At 42.8% G+C, this 19,544-nt stretch overlaps 1 pseudogene; it reads left to right on the top strand.

Moving 5' to 3' along the window:
- Positions 1-7,753: 7,753 nt before the first annotated feature.
- Positions 7,754-12,289, top strand: LOC101176162 (annotated as a pseudogene).
- Positions 12,290-19,544: the final 7,255 nt, after the last annotated feature.

Below are 19,544 nucleotides of genomic sequence, written 5' to 3'. Positions count from 1 at the left end.
GAGACTTAGACTCCCACAAAATAATAGTGGGAGACTTTAACACCCCACTGTCAATATTAGAGCAATGACACAGAAAATTAACAAGGCTATTCAGGACTTGAACTCAGCTCTTGACCAAGTGGACCTAATAGACATCTACAGAACTCTCCACCCCAAAATCAACAGAATATACATTCTTCTCAGCACCACATAGCACTTATTCTAAAATTGACCATATAATTGGAAGTAAAACCCTCCTCAGCAAATGCAAAAGAAAGGAAATCATAACAAACAATCTCTCAGACCACAGTGCAATCAAATTAGAACTCAGGATTAAGAAACTCACTCAAAACCACACATTTACATGGAAACTGAACAACCTGCTCCTGAATGACTACTGGGTAAATAACAAAATTAAGGCAGAAACAAGTAAGTTATTTGAAACAATGAGAATAAACACACAACGTACCAGAATCTCTGGGACATAGCTAAAGCAATGTTTACAGGGACAATTTATAGCACTAAATACCCACAGAAGAAAGCAGGAAAGATCTAAAATCGACACCCTAACATCACAATTAAAAGAACTAGAGAAGTAAGAGCAAACAAATTCAAAAGCTAACAGAAGGCAAGAATTAACTAAGATGAGAGCAGAACTGAAGGAGATAGAGACACAAAAAACCCTTCAAAACAATCAGTAAATCCAGGAGTTGGTTTTTTGAAAAGATTAACAAAATAGATAGACTGCTAGCCAGGCTAATACAGAAGAAAAGAGAGAAGAATCAAATAGACACAATAAAAAATGATAAAGGAGAGATCACCACTGATCCCACAGAAATACAAACTACCATCAGAGAACACTATAAACACCTCTACACAAATAAACTAGAAAATCTAGAAGAAATGGATAAACTCCTGGACACCTACACCCTCCCAAGACTAAACCAGGAAGAAGTTGAATCCCTGGATAAACCAATAACAAGTTCTGAAATTGAGGCAGTAATTAATAGCCTACCACCCAAAAAAGCTCAGGATCAGACAGATTCATAGACGAATTCTACCAGCAGTAAAAAGAGGAGCTGGTACCATTCCTTCTGAAACTATTCCAAACAAGAGAAAAAGAGGAACTCCTCCCTAACTCATTTTATGAGGCCAGCATCATCCTGATACCAAAACCTGGCAGAGACACAACAAAAAAAGAAAATTTCAGGCCAATATCCCTGATGAACATCAGTATGAAAATCCTCAATACAATACTGGCAAACTGAATCCAGCAGCACATGAAAAAGCTTATCCACCACGATCAAGTCAGCTTCATCCCTGGGATGCAAGGCTGGTTCCACATAATGTAATCAATAAACGTAATCCATCACAGAAACAGAGCCAATGACAAAAACCACATGATTATCTCAATAAATGCAGAAAAGTCCTTCAATAAAATTCAACACCCCTTCATGCTAAAAACTCTCAATAAACTAGGTATTGATGGAATGTATCTCAAAATAGTAAGAGCTATTTATGACAAACCCACAGCCAGTATCACACTGAATGGACAAAAGCTGGAAGCACTCCCTTTGAAAACTGGCACAAGACAACGATGCCCTTTCTCACCACTCTTATGCAACATAGTGTTGGAACTTCTGGCCAGGGCAATCAGTCAAGAGAAAGAAATAAAGGTATTCAAATAGGAAGAGAGGAAGTCAAATTGTCTCTGTTTGCAGATTACATGATTGTTTATTTAGAAAACCCCATCATCTCAGCCCAAAATCTCCTTAAGCTGATAAGCAACTTCAGCAAAGTCTCAGGATACAAAATCGATGTGCAAAAATCACAAACATTCCTATACACTAATAATGTAATAGTACATTAATAATAATATACACAAACACAGAGCCAAATCATGAGTGAACTTCCATTCACAATTGCTACAAAGAGAATAAAATACCTAGGAATACAACTTACAAAGGATGTGAAGGACCTCTTCAAGGAGAACTCCAAACCACTGCTCAAATAAGTAAGAGAGTACGCAAACAAATGGAAAAACATTCCACGCTCATGGATAGGAAGAATCAATATTGTGAAAATGGCCATACTGCCAAAGTAATTTGTAGATTCAATGCTATCCCCATCAAGCTACCATGGACTTTCTTCACAGAATTAGAAAAACTACTTTAAATTTCATATGGAACCAAAAAAGAGCCTGCATAGCCAAGACAATCCTAAGCAAAAAGAACAAAGCTGGAGGCACCACACTACCTGACTTCAAACTATACTACAAGGCTACAGTAACCAAAACAGCATGGTACTGGTACCAAAACAGACATATAAACCAATGGAACAGAACAGAGGCCTCAGAAAAAATGCCACACATCTACAACCATCTGATCTTTGACAAACCTGACAAAAACAAGCAATGGGGACAGGATTCCCTATTTAATAAATGGTGCTGGGAAAACTAGCTAGCCATATGCAGAAAACTGAAACCGGACCCCTTCCTTACGTCTTATACAAAAATTAACTCAAGATGGGTTAAAGACTTAAACATAAGGCCTAAAACCACAAAAACCCTAGAAGAAAACCTAGGCAATACCATTCAGGACATAGGAATAGGCAAAGACTTCATGACTAAAATACCAAAAGCAATGGCAACAAAAGCCAAAATTGACAAATCAGATCTAATTAAACTGAAGAGCTTCTGCACAGCAAAAGAAACTATCATCAGAGTGAACAGGCAACCTACAGAATGGGAGAAAATTTTTATAATCTATCCATCTGACAAATGGCTAATATCCAGAATCTACAAAGAACTTAAACAAATTTACAAGAAAAAAACAACACCATCAAAAAATGAGCAAAGGATATGAACAAACACTTCTCAAAAGAAGACATTTATGTGACCAACAAACATATGAAAAAAGCTCATCATCACTGGTCATTAGAGAAATGCAAATCAAAACCACAGTGAGATACCATCTCATGCCAGTTGGAATGGCGATCATTAAAAAGTCAGGAAACAACAGACACATATTTTATCAATTTAATGTTTCCATTGTACATTCTGTGGCATTTAGCATATAGACAATAATGTATCTATGAGTAATTATATTTCTAATTATTTCACTCCAATCTTATTTCTCGTTTTTACTTTTTTTAATTGACAAAATTGTATTTATTTAAGGTGTATAACATGATGTTTTAATGTATGTATATATTGTGAAATGACTAAATCAAGCTAATTAACCTCATACATCTTTTTTGATGGTGAGAAAATTTAAAATCTACTCTCTGAGCAATTTTCAAGCATATAATACATTGTTGTTTCCTATAATCACCATGTTGCACAGTAGAATTCCCACTTATTCCTCCTAACTGAAATTCTACATTCTTTAACCAATATCTTCCCTGTTTCCTACTCTCCAGCCCCTGGTAACCACCTCCCTGCTTCTGTGAGTTCAACTCTTTTAGATTCCACATATAAGTGAGACCTTGTAGTATTTGTCTTTCTATGCCTGGTTTATTTCACTTAGCATAATGTTATCCAGGTTTATCCTTGTTGCAAATGACAGGATTTCTTTCTTTTTAAAGGCTGAATAGTATTTTGTTGTGTATATATACTATATTTTTCTTATTCATTTATTTGTTGATGGATAGTTAGGCTGTTTTCATATCTTAGCTATGGATAATAATGCTGCAGTGAACATGGGAGTGCAGATACCTCTTCAACATAAGTATTTCATTTCCTTTGGCTATATATCTACAAGCATAATGGCTCGACCATATGGTAGTTCTGTTTTTAATTTTTTTTTTTTGAGATGGAGTCTTGCTCTGTCACCCAGGCTGGAGTGTGGCGCAGTCTCAGCTCACTGCACCCTCTGCCTCCCCGGTTCAAGCAATTCTCCTGCCTCAGCCTCCCAAGCAGCTAGAACTATCATGCCCAGCTAATTTTTGTATTTTTAGTACAGACCGGGTTTCACCATATTGGCCAGGCTAGTCTCGAACTCCTCACCTCGTGATCCACCCGCCTCGGCCTCCCAAAGTGCTGGGATTACAGGCATGAGCCACCACATCCGGATCTGTTTTTAACTTTTTGAGGAACCTCCATACTATTTTCCAAAATGACTGTATGAATTTAAATTCCCACCAACAGTTTACAATGGTTTTCTTTTCCACATATCCTCAAAAACACTTTTTAATCTCTTATATTTTTTATAATAGCCATCCAAACAGATGTGAGGTAATGTCTCATCCTGGCTTTAATTTGCATTCCCTGATGATCAATGATGTTGAGCATTTTTTTAATAGACCCATTGACCATTTGTATGCCATCTTTTGAGAAATGTCTTTTCAGGTGCTTCCCCAATTTTTAAAATTGGATTACTTGTTTTCTTGCTATTGAGTTCTTTCAGTTCCTTATATATTTTTATATTAACTCCTTATCAGATATATGGTTCACAGATATTTTCCCCCATTCTGCAGGTTGTTTCCTCACTCTGTTGATTGTTGCCTTTTGTGTGCAGAAGCATTTTAGCTTGATAATCCCATTGTTTATTTTTGCTTTTGTTGCCTGTGCTTTTGAGGTCATAACAAGAAGCAATGGCAACAAAATACCAATAGCAAGAATCTTTTCCCATTTCCTCTAGATTTCAGAGTGGGATTGTCCAGTATGGTAGCCCCTAACTATTTAAATTTGTGACCATTTAAACTTAAATTTAAATAAAAGTGTTACTCTTTCAGGTCTTACATTTAGATTTTTCATCCATTTTGAGTTGATTTTGTTATATGAATTGGTTCTCTAGTCTTACTGTGAAACTCTCAGAGACTTTATGTAAGATTGGAATTTTCAGCTCTGAGTATTCAAACTGGCATATAAAACTAACTGAGCCTGGTGTTTTCCTTAAGGACAGATTTTTTTAACTAAGGATTCATGTTTTTCATAAACATAGGATGATTCAGGCTTATTATTTCTTCTGGAGTCAGTTGTGGTAATTTATATTTCCTGTAAATATTTCTACTTCACCTGATTCCAGATTGATTGTCATAAAGTTGTTCAATATATTCTATTTTATTACCTTTTGAATCTCAATTCTATTTGTAATTGTGCCCTCTTTCATTTTTGGCAGTGGTTTGGTTTGTTTGTAATGTCCTCCCTCAGTTTTATTGAATTTTTTGATTCTAAGGATTGATTGTTTTTTCCCTTTATTCTCTCCCTCCACATAAATACAAAACCAAGTCAGGCAAGTGTCTTTCCCTACTCTGTTACTCAAGAATCACAGTCAACTTTTTCTATAGAGGGCCAGATAATAAATTTTTTCTCTTCTGTGGTCCATATGGCTGCAACTATTCAACTCTGCCCTTGTTTTGCAAAAACAACTACAGATAATATGATAAGGAAAGGCATAGCTGTGTTTCAATGAAACTTTACAAAATCAGGTAGTAGGCTGCGTTTGGCTTACAGGCTGTAGTTTGCACATCCCAGCTCTAGATTCTAGAACCTGTAAAAAGCCCAGCTCCAGATCCCTCCCTCTAAAGAGGATATTAATTGCCTGTCCTCCACCCTACTCCCAGGACAAAAACTGGATGACAATTTCTTATCTTTCCAGTTTCACTTACTGTTTCCAGCTTTGAACCTCTTTATCACTTCCAGGCTTTTGGGACATTCTTTATTTTCACATATGACTAACCACTCATCTTTAAAGATTTATTTTAAATATTCTATCTAGCATTGTTAGATGTTCTACACTGGTTTGGTTTTTCTGGCTCTTGCCAAAAATGGAAATCTCATCACTGGATTTTGCCATAAGGCATCTTTTTCTCTTCCTTCCTTCTTTTCCTTCTTCCTTTCTTCCTCCTTCTTTCTTTCTGCCTCTGCTACAAAGTACAGGGGGAGGTGGAAGTCTGACTCCTGTGACTAAGTGGAAAGCTTCCATTCTCAGGCAAATACTAGGAATAATACTACATCAGGCATCGGATGAGAGGTCTGACCTGAATGTAACAATTCAACACCTATAGAATTTAAGGAAAGGGTTTGGACCTTTGGACACACTCTTGATCCACAATTCCTGATTTGCTTGGAAACTGAATCATAAATGATGATTTCCAGCAAGTCTATTTCTGATAGTTAGTCCTTGGATGAATTAATTGGTCACTTCCAGGGAAGCACTGGTTGACCAGGGTTTAACTGAGGACAATGTGAAAGAACATTCTATTACCCAGAGAGTACATGCTTATGTCCTGTGGGAGAAATAACAGAAAAAGCAAATGGTAGCAATGCTGGGAAAAACTGAGCACCTTTTCCCAGTGGGACCAAGTTTGGGACATGGCTGATCCTGCAGCATCTGGACGAGCAGCAAGAGCTGGGAGGAGACAGTGGAGCAGTGGAAGATCTGAAGCTAAGAGTCTCAAGGTGGGCTGGTGAGCGATCTCATAGCTGGGAAAGTCTTGCAGACCCAAGACAAGGAGTCCCTACTTTCCTTCTTTGATTTAGAAACTTTTGTGAAGGGAGATAGCTGTGTGAAGACATGGGAGAAACCAACCCTTTACTTAAATTCTATAGGTTTAAGGTTTATTATGGTTTGTGTTGATCAAAACTCTTTATAGCCTATACCTAGAGTACTCAAACCCAGAGAGACAGAAAGTAGAATTGGTGGTTACCAGGGGCTAGGGATAGGAGAGAATGGGGAGTCTGTGTTTAATAGAGACAGAGTTTCTGTCTGAGATGATGGAAAAGTTCTGGAGATAGATGGTGGTGAGGTTGTACAACAATGTGAATGTACAAACTTTACATTATGTACATCTTACCACAATAAAAAAAATCTTTTAAAATATAAACCAGAAAAAAACCTCTTTATAATCTCTTTCAAGTGAGGAATTACCAAGTGCTCAACAGGCTGCTTAGAATGGGAGGCAGGGGTGAGGGGCAATGCCAGGCACATGACCCGCTTTGTACACTTACGATTGCTGTTATTTATTGAGTGTCTACCCTCTCCTCCAGCTCCTACACTAAGCACTTTACATGTACTCATTCTAATCCTAAAAAAGAGAAAAGGAAAGATAAACAGGAGCCTGCAAGGCTGCGAGGTGCATCATATTTCCCACATTTTACAGAATCAACTTAGTGTCCTTGTGGTAAGAGTGTTTCTGGTGAGATGGTAAAGTCGTGTGTTTGTGAATTGTACATCATTCAATTCAATTCTTTTGGAGTTAATGATTCTACAAGAAAATATAGTCGAACTAGACATTCACTTACAGTGGAGCTCCGCTGGGGTCCCTAACTCTTAGTAACAGAGCTGCCCCCTCCCCTTCCCCTCACGCCCAGAGTCCTAGTAACAGAGTTGCCCGCGGAGAGGCTGCTGCTCTCAGGCCCTGGTCAGGGTGTTGGATGTGAGTTTGCTAAGTCCTTCCTCCACGTAGGATAACCGAGAATTTCCAGAATTTTTACCTAAATTGGAACTGGCACAAAAAGCATAAAGTCTGGCAAAAGAGGACTAAGCAGATACATGTGAAACTACCACAGTCAAACAGCCTCTAGTGGCACAGCTGTGGGACATTGATGCACTTGTCAATGGTGGGAACTGGACAGGAGGCTGCAGGCCACTGCACTGTCCTAAGGCCACTCAGGACAAGGCCAGTTCCCAATTTGTTTCACTGTGAGACGGCTGCGCGGTCAGAGCCCAGACACCATCACCAGCCTCCCGAACTTGGATTCAGCTCCACATCGTGTCACCCTGGGTAAAGGATGTACATCTCTGCCTGCCTGGGTTTGTCACCTGGCAGCATGGATGCTCAGGCGACTGGCCTGTCAGGACAGCAGCAAATGAACTGAAGCTGGGGGAGCGTGCAGGCTGGTGCCGTGTGGAGCTCTGGGGCAGAAGGCCCTCACCGGGGGTGCCCAGAGCCGGGGTCTGTGCGCCGCGGGCTGGGTCCAGGTCACACGCGCTGGGTGAACAGAGTGAGAAGACAAAATGAGGATGTACTCCTTAGATGCTCACGAAAAGCCTTCTTCCCCTTAGTTGGGAACGACCCCCCGGACACTAGTCCCAGGCCGCACCTGGACTCAGCCGCAGGCAACTCAGAGAAACGCGAGCCCGGGGGCCTCGGGAGGGCCTCGGGGGTGGGTGGGGGTGAGGGGAGCCTCGGGAGGGCCACGGGTGGTGAGAGGGTGCTCTGGAGGGTCTGGAAACCGCTGAAGGCAGGCGATGACGCAGGCCCAGTGCACGTGTCCCGGGGCTCCTGTCTAGGTCCACGGAAGCTCCACGTGGGTTTCTTTGTACCCATATCACACTTAACTGTATTTCTTCTTCTTCTTTCTTTTCCTCCCCCAGCAGCTCTAAGCGCCCTACAGCTTGCATGGAAAGGCAACATGGACTTCCCTTTTGCACTGTCTGTGGGTACCACTGTTCCAGCCCTGAGGGGACAAGGGGACGCTGCGCTGTGGGGAAGTCCGGGTGGCAGGACGTGGCGGGGCTCCTGGAGGAGGTGCTGGGATGCGCTGCTGCGTCTGCTGAGAAAGGTCCTGAGGACGCAGCCCGCCCTTTCCCCGAGCTGCGAGGGAGCCCCATGGGGAAGACCCGCAGGGTCTCTGGGAGGGAAGAACAGGGGAGCCTGGAGTCTCAGGGCTGCCGGGAGCAGAGGCGCTCAAGGTGGCGAACGTCCCCAGCCTGCCCTCCCTGCTCACTGCAGGCTCGCGCCTGCTCTGCTCTGGGCCTCCCCTCAGCCCTAGCCTCCAGGCAGTTTCCTTTCTGCCAGGTAGATTCTGTGCGGCTTCATTTATTCAGAATCTGGATCGACAAATGAATACTCAAGTAGGAAAGGGGTGTTTGGCCTACTCCAAAATTGACCACATAGTTGGAAGTAAAGCACTCTTCAGCAAATGTAAAAGAACAGAAATTATAACAAACTGTCTCTCAGACCACAGTGCAATCAAACTAGAATTCAGGATTAAGAAATTCACTCAAAACCGCTCAACTACATGGAAACTGAACAACCTGCTCCTGAATAACTACTGGGTAAATAATGAAATGAAGGCAGAAATAAAGATGTCCTTTTAAACCAATGAGAACAAAGACACAACATATCAGAATCTCTGGGACACATTCAAAGCAGTGTGTAGAGGGAAATTTATAGCACTATATGCCCACAAGAGAAAGCAGGAAAGATCTAAAATCGACACCCTAACATCACAATTAAAAGAACTAGAAAAGCAAGAGCAAACACATTCAAGAGCTAGCAGAAGGCAAGAAATAACTAAGATCAGAGCAGAACTGAAGGAAATAGAGATACAAAAAACCCTTCAAAAAAATCAGTGAATCCAGGAGCTGGTTTTTCTGAAATGATCAACAAAATTGATAGACCGCTAGCAAGACTAATGAAGAAAAGAGAGAAGAATCAAATAGATGCAATAAAAAATGATAAAGGGGATATCACCACCGATCCCACAGAAATACAAAATACCATCAGAGAATACTACAAACACCTCTACACAAATAAACTAGAAAATCTAGAAGAAATGGATAAATTCCTCGACACATACATCCTCCCAAGACTAAACCAGGAAGAAGTTGAATCTCTGAATAGACCGACGACAGGCTCTGAAATTGAGGCAATAATCAATAGCTTACCAACCAAAAAAAGTCCAGGACCAGATGGATTCACAGCTGAATTCTACCAGAGATACAAAGAGGAGCTGGTACCATTCCTTCTGAAACTATTCCAATCAATAGAAAAAGAGGGAATCGTCCCTAACTCATTTTATGAGGCCAGCATCATCCTGATACCAAAGCCTGGCAGAGACACAACCAGAAAAGAGAATTTTAGACCAATATCCTTGATGAACATTGATGCAAAAATCCTCAATAAAATACTGGCAAACCGAATCCAGCAGCACATCAAAAAGCTTATTCACCATGATCAAGTGGGCTTCATCCCTGGGATGCAAGGCTGGTTCAACATACGCAAATCAACAAATGTAATCCAGCATATACACAGAACCAAAGACAAAAACCACATGATTATCTCAATAGAGGCAGAAAAGGCCTTTGACAAAATTCAACAACCCTTCATGCTAAAAATTCTCAATAAATTAGGTATTGATGGGACGTATCTCAAAACAATAAGAGCTATCTATGACAAACCCACAGCCAATATCATACTGAATGGGCAAAAACTGGAAGCATTCCCATTGAAAATGGGCACAAGACAGGGATGTCCTCTCTCACCACTCCTATTCAACATAGTGTTGGAAGTTCTGGCCAGGGCAATCAGGCAGGAGAAGGAAATAAAGGGTATTCAATTAGGAAAAGAGGAAGTCAAATTGTCCCTGTTTGCAGATGACATGATTGTATATCTAGAAAACTCCATAATCTCAGCCCAAAATCTCCTCAAGCTGATAAGCAAATTCAGGAAAGTCTCAGGATATAAAATCAATGTACAAAAATCACAAGCATTCTTATACACCAATAACAGACAGAGAGCCAAATCATGAGTGAACTCCCATTCATAATTGCTTCAAAGAGAATAAAATACCTAGGAATCCAACTTACAAGGGATGTGAAGGACCTCTTCAAGGAGAACTACAAACCACTGCTCAATGAAATAAAAGAGGATACAAACAAATGGAAGAACATTCCATGCTCATGGGTAGGAAGAATCAATATCGTGGAAATGGCCATACTGCCCAAGGTAATTTATAGCCTCCCCATCAAGCTACCAATGACTTTCTTCACAGAATTGGAAAAAACTACTTTAAAGTTCATATAGAACCAAAAAAGAGCCCTTATTTCCAAGTCAATCCTAAGCCAAAAGAACAAAGCTGGAGACATCATGCTACCTGACTTCAAACTATACTACAAGGCTACAGTAACCAAAACAGCATGGTACTGGTACCAAAACAGAGATATAGACCAATGGAACAGAACAGAGCCCTCAGAAATAATGCCACATATCTACAACTATCTGATCTTTGACAAACCTGACAAAAACAAGCAACAGGGAAAGGATTCCCTATCTAATAAATGGTGCTGGGAAAACTGGCTAGCCATATGGAGAAAGCTGAAACTGGATCCCTTCCTTACACCTTATACAAAAATTAATTCAAGATGGATTAAAGACTTAAATGTTAGACCTAAAACCATAAAAACCCTAGAAGAAAACCTAGGCAATACCATTCAGGACATAGGCGTGGGCAAGGACTTCATGTCTAAAACACCAAAAGCAATGGCAACAAAAGCCAAAATTGACAAATGGGATCTAATTAAACTAAAGAGCTTCTGCACAGCAAAAGAAACTACCATCAGAGTGAACAGGCAACCTACAGAATGGGAGAAAATTTTTGCAACCTACTCATCTGACAAAGGGCTAATATCCAGAACTCAAACAAATTTACAAGAAAAAAACAAACAACCCCGTCAAAAAGTGGGCAAAGGATGTGAACAGACACTTCTCAAAAGAAGATATTTATGCAGCCAAAAAACACATGAAAAAATGTTCATCATCACTGGCCATCAGAGAAATGCAAATCAAAACCACAGTGAGATACCATCTCACACCAGTTAGAATGGCGATCATTAAAAAGTCAGGAAACAACAGGTGCTGGAGAGGATGTGGAGAAATAGGAACACTTTTACACTTTTGGTGGGACTGTAAACTAGTTCAACCATTGTGGAAGTCAGTGTGGCTATTCCTCAGAGATCTAGAACTAGAAATACCATTTGACCCAGCCATCCCATTACTGGGTATATACCCAAAGGATTATAAATCATGCTGTTATAAAGACACATGCACATGTGTGTTTATAGCGGCAGTATTCACAATAGCAAAGACTTGGAACCAACCCAAATGTCCAACAACAATAGACTGGATTAAGAAAATGTGGCACATATACACCATGGAATACTATGCAGCCATAAAAAATGATGAGTATATGTCCTTTGTAGGGACATGGATGAAACTGGAAACCATCATTCTCAGCAAACTATCGCAAGGACAAAAAACCAAACATCACATGTTCTCATTCATAGGTGGGAATTGAACAATGAGAACACATGGACCCAGAAAGGGGAACATCACACACCGGGGACTGTTGTGGGGCGGGGGAGGGGGGAGGGATAGCATTAGGAGATATACCTAATGCTAAATGACGAGTTAATGGGTGCAGCACACCAACATGGCACATGTATGCATATGTAACAAACCTGCACATTGTGCACATGTACCCTAAAACTTAAAGTATAATAATAATAAAATTTTTTAAAAAGGGGGGTGTTTGGAAGGGTGGAGAGGTTTCCAAGCAGGCGCCCACCTGAGGGACCCCTGAGGGGAAACAAAGGGGACTTAAAGCCAGGTTTCCAGCTCGGCCTCCCCTTCCTTTTTTTGACTTTTTTCTTTTTTTTTTAAAGAAATATAAACAAAGAGCTTGAATTATTTTGAAATAACTATTGGTAGCTGGACTGTGTTCTCTTGACCACAGCATTGCTCTGGGACTGAACCGCGTGGGTCTCTGCTCTTCCTAAGTGTTACATAAGAATAGTGAACCCATGAGGTCAGCTTTTAAACCAGTTTCTTCCCATAACCTCCTGGACCAAGGCCCAAGCAAGGCCGAGAGGAGCTCAAGGTCCCACTCTCACCAGGATGGGCCTCTGTCTCTAGCTGGCAGGAGGCAATGAATGTCACCCAGTAATTTAAGGTTGTTCATGTTTGTGTAGAAAAGCCAAGCACAGGCCCATATTCTAGAGGATTGCTTGTGGCAGGCAGAAGGCCATCAAAGGCAAACCCAAACATATGAAAAGGTGTCTTTTCAAGCTAATGGAACAGATCAGCTTGGTGAAAAATAGAGTAACAATAGCATTTGGAACAAAACTTTCAGCATAGTGCTTGCCCAAGAGGACTTACAGCCCTTTAAAACTGACAGTGGGACCAGGCACCATGGCTCACAACTGTAATCCCAGCACTTTGGGAGGCTGAGGCGGGTAAATCACTTGAGTCCAGGAGTTGAGACCAGCCTGGGCAACATAGTGAAAACCCACCACTACCAAAAATACAAAGAGTAGCCGGGCATGGTGGCGCTCACCTGTAATCCCAGCTACTTGGAGGCCGAGGCATGAGAATTGCTTGAACCTGGGAGGCAGAGGTTGCAGTGAGCCAAGATCCTGCCACTGCACTGCAGCCTGGATGACAGTGAGACTCTGTCTCTAAAATAAAATAAAATAAATAACATTGCTGCTAGGTGGGACTGTAGACGAGGCAAAGACGTGTCTATACAGTTCCAACCAAGAGTAAGGCAATTACAAAAATCCACTTTTGCATACCTAAGGGCATTGCCTAGATATTTGGAATCATATATCTGGTTAATTTGAGTTTTTTGAAAGAAAGCAGGTAAACATAGCCAAATTTTATAATGAAGTAAATTTTCAATCTCTTGTTAACCTTAACTCTTTCATAGTCTGAATAGACCATATTCACAGTGATCTGAGAGCCAGACATTTTAAATAAAATCATAGGAATAATGTTCTCTGTTTATGTCACAATTACACTAAGCCAGCAGTCCCCAACCTTTTTGGCACCAGGGACCAGTTTCATGAAAGACAATTTTTCCACAGGCAGGGTGTATGGGTCAGGATGAAACAGTTCCACCTCAGATCATCAGGCATTGGTTAGATTCTTATAAAGAACGTGCAGCCTAGATCCCTCATATGCGCAGTTCACAATAGGGTTCGTGCTCCTATGAAAATCTAATGCCACTACTGATCTGACAGGAAGCAGAGCTCATGTGGCAATGCTCACTCACGACTCACCTCGTGCTGTGCATCCCAGTTCCTAACAGGCCACAGACCAGTATCAGCCTGTAGGTTGCGGACCCCTGCTCTAAGTAGTCCAAAATGACTTACCAAATGCAGCCTTCTAAATATGCCAGATATTCTTACTGTGTGCTAAAATTTCTTTTTTATAAAAGTCAGTTAGTAAATAAAGTTATAAAAACAAAAGACACATATAATATAATGTAAAATATAATCCAAATCATGACTCCTTCCGTATGACTTTCTAAAATGTAATATTTTTCTTGGAAAATGTCACAACTTGTAAGTGTGGCAAAAACTCACTAGAAACAGCATTCTGAGTACTCCAGTGACAACACTGTTAAAACACTCTGAGTCCATGCATTTAATATTCTATATTAAGGCCTCTCTACTCCCATAATTTCCCCTACATAGCACTATGAAGTCATGTAAGGGTAGTCAGAAGGAAACAAAACTATTAAAAATATCCTCCAAAAATGAAAACATGCCAAAAAAATCACACAAGGACTTAATAACCATGGTATTTACAATGGAAAATAATGCTTCTGCCAGAAACTCTGTTTTTACTAGCCCAGACTTTTTTCATGTTTAATTTTATATACAAGCTGGATTTATGATTAAATTATTTTCTTTTCAACTCCCCTTTGTTACCTTGGTTTTATCAACATTGAACCATTTGAATTCTGCAGCAATAGCAAACGAAAGTAAAAACCAAATTCTATACACAGTGCTGATTAGGCCCAGCTCTAATCACTGAACCAACTGTAGAAGACAGATACTATTATGTTGCTCTGTACACACGAAAGAGCTGAAGCACTCAGAGGCTGAGTAACTGCCCAAGGTCACAAGTTGCTAAGTGGTAGAGCCGGGAATTGAACTTAGTCAAGGCTGGCTCCAGAGCCTATGTTTCCACCGCTTTTCTAAGCTGTCTTTTTATAGCATTTCTAGAACTCTCAGAGCAGCAACCCAGTGATGTTAGCCCAAACTCATCAATTTTGCAAGTTATAGGATCTGTCTGCTCCTTGAACAAACCTTTCTCGAGCATGAGTTGGATTCATGTTTTTGCATCTGCACAAAAGGCACAGGGACAGACAGGGGAAAATTTGTGTCTACTACTCCTGGAAGATTCAGTCTCTGAGTAAGATGAAGTCATAGAAGTTTCATTTGTCTTTTGGCACGGGGAGGGCCTGAGCTCAGACTGCAGCATCTGCTCAGCATAGCCTCCTCCTCCTCCCAAGTCATTCACTCTGGAGTGAGGGGAGGCTTCGCTCTGCTCCCCAAAGCTCTTTCCTGCCCTAGGGTCCTGCCCTCGACCACCCTCGCACGTGAACTCATCATGGTTCTCCGCAGGTCTCCTCTCTTTGATGCAGCCATTACTCCACCGTCAGGTAGAATATCTTCACCTGTTCCTCTTTCACTCACAGGAGAAAGTTCAGCCTCCTTAGGCCAGCACTGAAGGCCCCAACTTATCTGCTACAACCTGAAGTCACCTCCTGCCACTCTGTGGGACACTGTGCTCCCAACATAGGACTACTCCCTGGCTCTTCTACCTTTGCTGGGGCCTTTGTCTGTTCTCATCTTCTCTCTTTCTTGGCCTTATGCCATGTCTTCCACAACAAGCCTCCCCAGCTCCAGCCCTTATAGTGAGAGGTAAAATATTCCTCCTCTCTGTGCTCCTGGACCTCTGAAACTGCCTCTACCAGAGCATTTGACAGAAATTTTAACAGCCTTCTAGAGCACAAGGAATCCTTTCCTCCTTCCCATTCTAAGTTGGAAGCCCCCTGAGGGCAAGTCACCACACTTTCCAGCCTGTGGGATCTATCACAGAGTTCCAGGAACCTGAAGGTCAATAAACCTGCCTCCATCTTAGAAAAGAATGTTCTGCAGCCTCCCTGCCCTGCAGGCTGAAAATGGGGTGACTCTGCAGAGACAGGTTAGAGCCCCACTCTGCTGCCCCGGCCGGCCCTCAGCCTCAGCTGCCATCTCTCTCTCCAGAAAGGCCGCTGCAGCCCTCTCGGCATCCCCTCGGTGTCTGCGCATGTCTGTGAAGGGCGGTGCAAAGCAGGGGGCAGTAAAATGAGGCACAAACTAACATTAAAATATATACAATTCAGTGAGCAGTATTATACTGAGGCTTTGCACAAAGCTCCAAGGGAGCAGGAAAGAAATCGGACCTTCCCCACCCCAACCCCAGGATTTTACAGAAAACTTCATGCGGCTGGTGGCCCTCCAACTGAAGGATGAGGTCAAGATGGGACCTGCTCATCCCCAAACTGCCCGCCAGACCTCAGTGTGGCTGGCATGTCCCACAGCATCGGTGCACACTCAATCCATGCAGAGAACTCAAGGAACAGCAAAACGCAGGCCCAGTGGGGTGGAGTCCTGGGAAGCCTGTGGACAACTGCAACACAGCCCTGCAGGATTCATTCATTCCTTCAACAAACACCACTGAACAGGTACTACATACTGGCCAAGGGCTACATTAAGGCTAGGATGATGAGCAGACCACTCCCCATGCCCGGGGACAAATGAGGGGGATGGCCATGGTTTAGATGCACGACCACTTGGCCCAGTGCCAGCTGCTGGAAGAGTGGAGACTGGCGTGGGCTGCGCATGGGCAGAGAGGTTTCCCCAGGGAAATGGCTACTGTGGAGGGAGGGGACAGGGGTCAGGGAAAGCACTGGAGATGGCAGAAGCACCAAGGATAAACAAGACCTGGAGAGGAGCTCCCACCCTAGGGCTGGAAGGGGAGCCCCCACCCCAGGGCTGGAAGGGGAGCCCCAGAGACATTCTAGGCTGGAGTGATGTGTTCACGCCTGTGTGTTACTTTTCTCTTCCCCAACTGAAGTCCAAGAAAGACCTTGGAGACTAGTCAGAAGTCTCAAAAATCTAGCAGGTTGTAGCTTGGATTTGGGGTCAGGGAGGGGGTGGAGGTGGACATGAGAGCCTTGGAGGAGGTAAATTAGTAGATTTAGGAGAGAGGGGCTGAGAGGAGGCTCGTGGACACTCCGATTATTCACTTACATCACTGAACCTTCACCACAGCTTCTCTGACATTTCCTTGATGCATTCATCAGATAGTTATGAAAGCTCCAGGGAGGGCTTGGAGACAAAAAACTACCCAGGCTCCTGCGTGCATGTAAATATTATTTTCTTGAATTCAAATTTACACGATAAGTTGGCTGCAAGCAGAATTTGTTTACTTCAAAGCCCTGTGCATGCTCTCTGGCAGACAGGAGGCTAAAATTAGCTTGATATATTTGTGGGCATTTTTTTCCTAATTTTAATTAGAAATTAAATTTAGATTAAGTTAGAAGTATGTAATTAATCACTAATTAAATTTTTTTTTTACCAGCACACTGCTCTGCCAATTTTCTAACTAAAATTTTAGTGCCACAGTACTTATAGGATTTTTTAATGCATTTTATTCACGGTTTCTTGTGTTTTTCCAAATATGTTAATTTTTTTTACTCTGAAATTTTCTCTTCTAATCTTATCAGTGAACCTTCCCCTAGTTATCAGGGTAATTCCTAATTTCCATTAAGCCCCAGAAGCTCTTCCCAGGACGCACAGTGTATTTTCTTTTTCTCTTTATTCATCTTTGAATGAGTATGGCTGTCAGGTAGCTTGTCTCAAGTGTCAATTTACATGGCACATAAGCCCTGGCCATCGATCTTTCTTTTTGTAAAGCCTCATCAAGATTATTTTTTAAAATCTCTCTAGCTCATTCCAAAGCATCTTCTAGAGTCTGGGAGGAATTCCTCTCATCATTTTAGGAAGACTGAGAATAATAAAGGGTCCACTAATCTCTTAGTTATGGAATGTCACATCCAATGGAAAAACACACAAGGCTGCTTCTGGAAACTCCAGATCAGCCGCAGAGCCCCTCTGCCCATCTCACAGGCGCACCAGCACCAGAAACCAGCTCCAGAGGAAACGCTAGGAGGCCCACCATTCACAGAGAAGGCCAGCCGTCATGTTTTAAAGGAAAGAACATTCGTTTCCAGAAAGCTAAAAACCTAAGATGTGTGATAATGGAATCATTAATCTACTCTTTGGTGACCACTCCGACTGACTTTCTCCGGCTATAAATCATAAACGCTGTGAAATTGTCAGTGCATTGCAAGGTGCCTTTTGCAAAGGCCTCCTGCACTCCACACCTGGCCCGACAAGGGGCGCGGTCCCCCACCGCACCTCTCTGTGCTTCCAGCCCTGCCCCTCTAGCCACCGGAAATCACTGCCATAGGGGGGCCAGGTCCAGAGAGAGGCACCCAAGAAGGCCTGGGCTCACCTTGGCCCCAGCTCGTCTACTGCCGCTCACTCCAGACCCTCCCCCTGGACCCGGGCAGCCCCATCCAGGGCTCAGGGGTGGCCTGAGCACCAGGCAGGCTGGGCTTCGACCCTCTCAGCCTAACTTTCCTAACTTTCAGGATCTCGCCGTGTTGCCCAGGCTGGTCTCGAACTCCTGGGCTCAAGTGATCCTCCCACCTCGGCCTCCCAAAGTTCTGGGATTACAGGCGTGAGCCACTGCACATGGCCTTACTTTAAAACTTAGCTTAGGTGTTTTATTCCTATTAAGTCCTGAGGAAAATAACCCCTCTGTAGCATAAGTCCTCCCTGTGAGGCCTCTCCTGACCCTCCACCCTATCCACGCCCAGGATGGTGGCCCTCCCCAGCAAGCCATCTACCTGACCCTCAGAGAGAAGGCAGGCTCTCGAAGGGCAGGTCTGGATCCCTCTCACTGCAACACCATCACCGTCCCCAGGTCAGAGCACTTTGCAGGTGTGCAGGTGTCCCCCAGATGGAGGAGGCTCGCCCACAGGAACTCTGCAACCTGGGGAGACTTCCCTGTCAGCCTCAATTTGATTATTTTCAGCTCAAGGAGATGGACATGTTGGGACTAAGGGGCTGTAAAGACTCTTTAATTCCTACAGCATTGGTGACAAGGAACATCTGGATCTCATCCTCAGTGGTCCCTGCCCCAAGCAGCCAGGGACCCAGAACCATACTCACCTCCTCTAGGGGCAATAGTTTATATTTATTGAGCAACTACTACGTGCCAGGAACAAGATTTTGTGAAACTCGTGCTAAATATTTACATTTTGCTGATGAGGAAGTGGAGTCTCTAGAAAGGGAGAGATTTCCATATTGACACACACCTGGTGAGTGTAGGAACTGCACTTTAGAGCAAGATCTCTCTGCGCCCAAAGGGAGTGACTTAGCAGAAGGGAAGGAGTGGAAAACATCCCCATCACTCTCATATCCTCAAGATCCCTTGTTAGTGCAGAGGCCCCTGGGAGCTTCTTACGTGTATGTTTTTAACCTAGTCGACCTGTTCCATTAGAGGCTGTTTTCCACTCTCTCATACCTCTGCCTTCTCTAATTCTGTTCTGGGACTACTTTCCACTTGGAGAATTCATCCTCCTCCTTTGTTCCCTTCCCAGTCTCCTTCACCTCCATTCCCATAAACTTCTGTGCATGTTCCTGTTACAGCACTCAGCCTGCTGCAGTGGAATGCATCTGTTCTGTGCATTCTTTCCGGAAAAAAAATTACGTCTTCCAAAAAATATGGAACCCACCACTAATTATGGCACATCTGCTTTGTTTCAAAAGTGAGCGTGGACAGGTCCAGGGTGTTATCTCCAGACTACTCTGGAAAGCTCTCAGCACTCTCGGAACTCACAAAGGATATATGAGCAATTGCTCAGTGACTAGGCTGCAACCTTTTTCTGTGGAACTCCCACAATGGCCTCACAGCCAAAACTGTGGGAAGAT

Source organism: Nomascus leucogenys, chromosome 18, assembly GCF_006542625.1.
Source record: "Nomascus leucogenys isolate Asia chromosome 18, Asia_NLE_v1, whole genome shotgun sequence".
NCBI lineage: Eukaryota > Metazoa > Chordata > Mammalia > Primates > Hylobatidae > Nomascus > Nomascus leucogenys.
This window is presented reverse-complemented; position numbering and strand designations above follow the sequence as displayed.